Here is an 8,277-nt window from a genome sequence, read left to right as displayed (position 1 = left end):
GGGGTGTCGGAACTGTCGTCATGTAGATGTGAAGTCATTCAAACACAGCTTGTGATATAAAATGTAACCAGTGACACCACAAAAGGGCCATGTTTAATGAAACAATCACATTAGGGCAATATTCAAATAAGTTGCTCAGAGAAATCATGCTGCTGATTAACTCAAAACAGGGGCACTTGTATTCCAGAAGAACATTTTAAAGTGGCATTCAGGGCAGATGCCCAGCACTGTGAGGACCTGACAGCCAGGTTGGCATGAAACTCGGAAAGTGTCATTGCCGCTGTCCCCCTTATGCCCCCCTCAAGCATCCCCGCCATCATGGCCGTTCTGTGACCCCGACCGCAAGTCCCACCCCCGTACCGGATGCTCCTTCCTCCGTCCCTCAACACTATTGAGTGGGTCGCTTCTTCCGGTCCCCCCTCAGAGCCAACCGCAGCGCCTGAGGGCTGACACGTGATCGCGCCTGTGTCGCGTCACTGCCGGACATTCCAGAGCTGCGCAGTCTCCACAGCCCTCCTTGCCACAGCCCACCCGGCAGCCCCGGCTTCTGCGCCGCCATAGTCTTGGTGCCCTGTGCCTGTGCCTGAAGACATGGAGGTGCTGCCCGAGCCTTCGCTTGTGCGCCAGAACTACCACCCTGAGTGTGAGGCCGCCGTCAACGCCCACATCAGCGTCCACTTCCACGCCTGCTACGTGTACTCGTCCATGGCCTTCTACTTCGACCGTGAAGACGTGGCCCTGAAGCACTTCAGCCAGTTCTTCCTGCAGAGGTCCAACAAGGAGAAGGAGCACGCGGAGAGGCTGATGCGGCTGCAGAACCTGCGCGGGGGCCGAATCCGTCTGCGGGACATCAGCAGTCCTCCCTGGGATGAATGGGACAGCGGCCTGAGGGCCATGAACTGCGCCTTGCACCTGGCGAAGAACGTGAACCAGAACCTGCTGCACCTGCACCTGCTGGCCACCGTGAGGGGAGACGGCCACCTGTGCCATTTCCTGGAGAGTCACTACCTGCAGCAACAGGTGATGTTCATCAAAGAGTTGGGGGACCACGTGATCACGCTGCGCAAGATGGGCGCTCCGGAATCCGGCCTGGCAGAGTACCTGTTGGACAAGCTCACCCTGGACGACAGCAAGAAGGACTGAGCCTGGACTGCCTTCCCGATAGCCACGGGGTGAGTTCCCCTGGTCACCGTGCTGAGCGTGCCTATTGCCACGTTGGCCTTGCAAACCGTTCACTTAAGTTTTCATGTTCCAGCGTTACCAATTCTTCTATTAAAGTTATTGGTTCCTAAAGAAATTAAGGTGTTTCATCGATTCCTGTGCGAAAAAACCCTTGCCTTTTAAGTTTTAAAACAGGTATGCAGCAGTCTCTCCACCACCGCCCCCCACCCATGCCCCAAAGAAGTGCAACTCGGTATCTCCAAGGATGGAGGGAGGAGGTATTCTGTGGACCCTACATGGAGGAGGGGGGGGTATTCCCCAGACACTGGATACGGGGCAGGGTATTCTCTGGGCCTTGGAATAGAGGGAGGGGCATTCCGTGGGACCCAGGATGGAGGGAGGGTGTATTACCTGGACCCTGGATGGAGGGTGGGGTTATTCCCTGGGCCCCAAATGGAGGGAGAAGGCATTCCCCGCGCCCTGGGGGGTATCACTGTGTCCATGTAAGGACGGAGGGATTATTCCCTGAAGCCTCAATAGAGGGAGGGGTATTCCGTGAGACCCAGGATGGAGGAAACGGGTATTCCCTGGACCCTGGATTGAGGGAGGGGGTATTCCCTGGACCCTGCAGGGAAGGGGTATCCCTGGGACCCTGGAGAGGATGGGTGTATTCCCTGGACTCTGAACGGAAGGACAGCATATTCCCTGGACCCTGGATGGAGGGAGTGGATATTCCTTGGGACTATGGAAAATGCAGAATTAATCTTCCGCTTATATAACATGTGCTATATGGCAGGGGGTGGTGAGATGGATGGTCTGGGGCCCTGGTGAAAATAGATGTATGTTCATGCTAAAAGTACAAAGCCTGGCATTAAAATTATCTGTGTGCTTGCCCTGGAGAAACAATAGAGACTGGGCAAAAATTAGAGGGTTCTTACATTTTACCTGAAGGTTTTTAGTTTATTAAAATATGGAAATGTTAATGTTTCTAAACAATATCTGGCTAGCAAGATGAAGTCCCCAGAAGCCATCACGGCAGAGTACCACGTTGACAAGCTCACCCTGAGCAACTGCAGTGATAACTGAGCCTTAGGCTGGCTTTCCCAGAGACATGGGAGTGACTTCCCATGGTCCCCATGGTGGACATGCATATTACCCTGACAAAACATCCAAATACAGTTTTTTGCTTTGGTTGTACTCTTTCTTTCATTAGCGCGACATGGTACCCCAAACCGCAAATTATCTCCATAGGACTGAAAAATACAAAGTTAAGGCTGAAGGTCAAATTTCTGATATTGAGTACGAAGTAGAATAAATTCCCTTGCACGTTATAAATGACTCAGTGCTTTGCAAAATGTAGAGGGTGAGGGAGAGCTGACGCTGGGAAACCAGTTAACACGAGTGTCAGACTCATTTTCACTGGGGGCCACATCAGCCTTGTGGTTGCTTTCAAAGGGCCCAATGTAATTTAGGACTGTATACATGTAACTACTCCTTAACTAGGGCCAAGGAGCTCAGTGCTGCTGCTGGGTAGAAACAAGGTGCCAGGTTGGATAAAACAAGGTGGAGGGCCAGATTCAGCCTGTGGGCCTTGTGTTTGCCACCTGTGAGTTAAGAGATCTTGTAGCTGGTCCAGGTGAAAGACAATGGGATTTGAACTCTTGTGGTGACTGAGAAAATGAAGAGATGTGGGCAAATTCCACATGGATTGGATGAGCTGATAAGCTCTGCTTATGGACCAGAGGTGAAGACTCAGAGATGAGGAAAATAACCTAGGTTCTGGTGATTAGAATTGAATAGCTGGGTTGATGGAAGCACTGTTTATTAATTTGAGGACTTTTGTCCAGGGGCGGGACTGCCATATTATGTAAAACCTGAGATGCCCATTGGACCTCCAAGTTGAACCATCAGGAACGTAACTCTGAGGCTCAGAAGCTCTTTATAGACCCAGCGCTCCAGGTTTGTATCAGGGGCTGGGTGTTGGCACCCTTGGCTTAGCAAGTACCAAGACTTCATACCCACAGAAACAAAACATGTGTTCAGCATAAACTATATTGTTTACCCACTGTAGGCACATTGACATGGTTATCAATTGGGAAAGGTGGGAACACTCCCCAAATCAAAGTTCCCAGATACCAGGCCCAAGGCCTAACCTCACGAGGAGGCCTTTCTAAACACAACGGTGTCAGTCCTGCTGTGCTGACTCACTCATGCACAGTAGGTGTTATTTACGCACAGTGGGCACTGATCATCCACCCACTGGTAGGATGAGACTGATATAATAATATCTGTGTTTAAGGTGTGCAAGTAGCAAAAGAAGCTATTACGAACAACTATATGCCACCAAAGTGGACAATCTAGAAGAAATGAATAAACGTCTAGAAACATATATACTCTTCTGAAACTGAATCAAGAAGAAACTGGAAAATTGAACAGATGGTGTACAACTAAGGAAATCGAAGTAGTTATTAACAAACAAACAAACAAACAAAAAGCACCTCCCAACAAAAAAAAGCCCTGGACCGGATGGCTTCACAGGCGAATTTTAACGAACATTCCAAGAACTAACACCTCTCCTTCTCTTGCTATTCAAAAACATTTCAAGAGCAGGGAATACAGCCAAGCTCAATTTACGAGGCTATTGAGGGTAAATATTTCTTCTGGAAGGAACATTCGTGATTACATGTATACACCATGGTCATGTGGAGTTGTTTTAGTACCATTTGTATTTAGAATTTTTGTATCTAAGTTCATGTACTAGGTGACCCTATAGTGTAATTTGCACTCCATTGTTGAATTTATTGGCATAAATTTGCCCGTTCCTGATGAGTACATTTCTGAGCACAAATGTGTCCATTTTTTCCCACAGCAACCAATTCTCCAACTTGCCATGTACCAACTGGGAGACCTAAAGTTCAGTAACGACAGGAACTACCTGGAGTTAGTCAGATCCCACAGGTGACCGAGATTGCCTCCCGTCCTGCACTTCAGGCACTGCTTGCAAGTCAGGTGCTCAGCTGTGCTTCTGGCCAACAGGCTATGAATTGGAAGTTTCTGTGACCTCCTCCTCAAGTTTGACAATTTTCTGGAACGGCTCACAGAACTCGGGAAAAGAGTTTACTGACTAGATTACCAGTTTATTATAACAGGATACAACTCAGGATCAGCCAGGTGGAGGAGATGCATGGGCAAGGTAAGGCGAGAAGGAACACGGAGCTTCCCTGACTGCTCTAGTTGCATGGCCGTCATAGGACCTCTGTGTGTTCACCCACCCGGATGCTTCTGAACCCCTTCCTTTAGGGCTTTAATGAAGGCCTCATTACCATAGGCATAATTAACTAAACAATTGGCCATTCCTGATTAAATCAACCTCCAAGCCTTCTCCCCTCCCCAGAGGTCGGGATGAAGGCCTGAAGCCCCAACCTTCTAGTAGCACACTTGGTTCCCCTGGCAACCAGCCCTCCATCCTTAGGTCATTCCCAAAAGTTACCTCACCATCATAAACTCACTTATGGCTGAAAGGAGTGTGTTTTAGATAGCCAAAGTCCCCTTTCACCTTTATCACTCCAGAGTCCTTTCCAAAGCAGGAGATAGAAATCAAGGATTATAATGAAATTGGCTTCTATCACTCATATGACTTGGAAAATGAAAAAGGTTTCAGGACCTCTGGCTGGGACCTGGGGATGAAAACCAAAATATACATTTCCTATAATACAGTATGACAATTGTATTTCCTGTTCATCCTTTGAGTAAGTGTATGATCCATAGTGATGTCTTCTTTCTCATTCTTGAAACTGGTAATTTGTGTTTTTTCTCCTTCTCTCTCCTTTTCCTTCTCCTGCTCCTCCGCCTCCTCCTTCTCTTTCTGGTTAGCCTGTCTAGAGATTTATGTTTTTATTGACTTGTTCAATTTTCTCAAAGAAACTGCTTTGATTTCATTGATTTCATAGAGTTTTTATTTTTCTGTGTGTTCGATTTCACTGTTACCTGCTCCTGTCTTTATAATTTCTTTTTTTCTGCCTGACTTGGGTTTACTTTAGTCTTTTTCTACTTTTTAAGGTTAAAAGTTAGATGATAGATTTGAGAGCTTTCCTCTTTTCAAACATAGGAATTCAGTGATATGAATTAACATGCAAGTACTGCTTTAACCTACAGATGTGGATACGCTGAGTTTTTGTTGACATTAAATCCCAAATAATTTCTTTTCCAACACTTGGATTACTTGAAATGCATTATTAGCTTCCAAATAGTTGGGTGTTTTTCAGATATCTTCATGTAATTATTTCATTGTGATCAGAGAACATTTCTCTCGTGATATGAATAATGTTATATTTATTGAGTGCTGTATGGTCGCTTAGGATATGGCCTATATTGGTAAATAAATGTTCTATATGCACTTGAAAAAATGTGCTGCTAAGGAATATGCTTGTAAAGTTTCTTCAGTCTGACTCTCTGATTTTTCTTAACATGAGTACGATTTCTTCCTTTTAATTCTTTTTCTTCTCCTGATTATAACAAATAATACCCAATGGTGGCCTGCAGAGAGAACTCTGTGGTTTCTGGAATCTGTGAATGTATTGGATATTCAAAAAGTGGGTATTTTCATTCTAAAATGCTTAAGAAATGATCACAAAAGAATCATGTTCATAAACTAAACACCGACATTATTTGCACAGACATGCCCCACACAAGAAAGAATGTCATTAGGAAACCCGAAATTATGAGGGATTCTTGAAAGACAGGAAAAGCAGAGGCTACCAGATTGGTTAACGCAGAGAATTTGAAACAACCGCGGTAGAAAACCTGATCACATTCAGAGAAAGTCTAAGGGAGTAAATGAAATTGCAGCACTGTAGAGGGTCCTTGGTCAACTGTGAGATTAAAGAGCTACTCTGTGAACAGCAGGCCTGCTTCACCCTGCCCTGCTCTAACCATCCCCCAGCCCTACTTACACAGGGCAGAACTCAACTGTGGCATCTAACCCCTTTCATTCCCCAAACTACACTCCAAAGGCAGTGAATGAGTGCTTAAACAATTGCAGACCTGCAGAGAAGGGAAACAACAGGACACATCTACCTAGAAGTAAAAACTATTAGTCCCCCAATGTCAGAAATGTCATATTGATTTTGGCCACAAGGAGTGCCCCTTTCCTACCTATAAGCCAGGGCACCTGTCCTCAAAGGAACCCCACTGAGTAACTCAGCACACTCCAGCCTTCCACTCCAGCAGAAGCCCTGCAGCGCAATGGACATCACAACTCCAGATCACATGCGTGATTATTACCTCGGTTGATCACATAAGTCCTTTATTCGTAATTATGAAGGAACACAGGTTTGCCGAACGTAGGAGAAAGAAAAAGAAAAACAGACCGTGAATACACAGAACTACTCCCGGGCAGGGAGAACCCAGATATAACACAGGAAACAGAAGAGGATTTTACCACAAGTTGAAATTCATATTCTCAGAAATTTAAGGGCAGAAAATGGATTTGTAATACAAAAATGTCTACCGTAGAAGGAATTAGAAGACAGATAAAGTTTTTGCAAAATAGAAATATTACTGCAAAATTAAAAACATTAACTGTCAGGAGGTGAGAACAGACTCTCCCTGCCTCCCCCAGGGTGTGATGGAACCATGAAAATGTGGCTGCTACGCGGCCCACTTGGACGCCCCTGGCACCCCGCTTTGTGCCCCCCTCCCGCTCCAGGGATCCTCCTCGCGTCCTCTCCTGAACACTCGCGAGAATTGGTCACTTCTTCCGTCTTCAGGCCCAACCTTCCATTTTCCGGTTCCATCTCAGAGCCAACCGCCAGCCGCCTGCTGCTGAACACTGGAGCACCACCCCTCCGCGTCACCGCTGACTCATCCAGCAGCCGCTCCAGGCTACACCGCAGCTCCAGCTCGCGCTTCCAGGACATTTTGCCTTTGGTGCCCCGACTCTGCACCTACGCTACCGGACATGGCGGCCGCATTGGTGCCCTGGCATGTGCGTCAGAACTACCACCCCGAGTGTGAGGCCGCCGTCAACAACCTGGTCACCTTGGAGCTGCACGCCTCCTACGTGTACTCGTCCATGGCCCGCTACTTCGACCGGGAAGACGTGGCCTTGAAGCCCTTCAGCCTGTTCTTCCTTCGGCAGTCCAACACGGAGAGGGAGCACGTGGAGAAGCTTTTGGGGCTCAAGAGCCAGCGTGGCAACAACCCCTGCCTGTGCAACGTCTCCGGGCCTGAGGAAGAGAACTGGGAGAGCAGCCTGAGTGTCTTCGAGAGCGCCTTGCAGCTGGCCCAGAGAGTGCACCAGAGCCTGCTGAATCTGCACCAGCTGGCCACCGAGAAGAAGGAGGGTCGCATCTGTAACTTGCTGGAGCAGGGCTACCTGCATCAACAAGTGATGTTCATCCAAGAGTTGGGGGACCATATCACCAACCTGCGCAAGATGGCGGCCCCGGAAGACAGCCTGGCAGACTCCCTCTCTGGCAAGCTCACCCTGGGCGACGGCAAGAACTGAGCCGGGACTTCGTTCCCCTAGCCATGAGGTGAGTTGCGCCGGGCACCTTGCCATGCCTGCCATTGCCATATTGCTGTATAAAAGGTTCAGCTAAGTTTTTATGTTCGAGTTTTATCATTACTCCCTAGTTATTGGTTGCTAAATAATTAAGGGTGTTTCATTGGCTCGTGTGTGCAAAACCCTCACCTTTTAAGTTTTAAAGTACGTGTGCAGGCGTCTCTTCACTCACCCATGCCCCATCACGTGCAGCTTGGGATCTCCATGGATGGCGGGAGGGTGTAACCCTGGGACCCTGGAGGAAGATGAGGGTATTCCCTGGACTCTGGATGGAGGGAGTGGGTATTCCCTGAGCCCTGGATGGAGGTAGGAGGTATTCCCTGGATCCGGAATTGAGGGAGGGGGTGTTCCCTGGGCCCTGGAAGAAGAGAGTTCATATTCCCAGGACCCTGGAGGGAGGGAGGGGGTATTCCCTTAACCAGGGAGGAGGTTGGGCCTATTCTGTGGGACCCTAGACAGAGGGAAAAGGTGTTCCCTGGAATCTGGATGGAGGCAGCAGGTATTGCCTGGACCTTGGATGAAGGGAAGGTGTATTCCCAGGACCCTGGATG

At 48.1% G+C, this 8,277-nt stretch overlaps 2 pseudogenes; both read left to right on the top strand.

The window, feature by feature from the left end:
* Positions 1 to 591: 591 nt before the first annotated feature.
* LOC128779937 (ferritin heavy chain pseudogene) lies at positions 592 to 1,143 on the top strand (annotated as a pseudogene).
* A 5,977-nt stretch (positions 1,144 to 7,120) lies between these two features.
* LOC112301991 (ferritin heavy chain pseudogene) lies at positions 7,121 to 7,669 on the top strand (annotated as a pseudogene).
* The last annotated feature ends 608 nt before the right edge of the window (positions 7,670 to 8,277 follow it).

The sequence above is a fragment of the Desmodus rotundus genome, chromosome X (assembly GCF_022682495.2).
Source record: "Desmodus rotundus isolate HL8 chromosome X, HLdesRot8A.1, whole genome shotgun sequence".
Taxonomy (NCBI): domain Eukaryota; kingdom Metazoa; phylum Chordata; class Mammalia; order Chiroptera; family Phyllostomidae; genus Desmodus; species Desmodus rotundus.
Note: the sequence above shows the minus strand (reverse complement) of the source record. Positions and strands in the feature narration are given on the sequence as shown.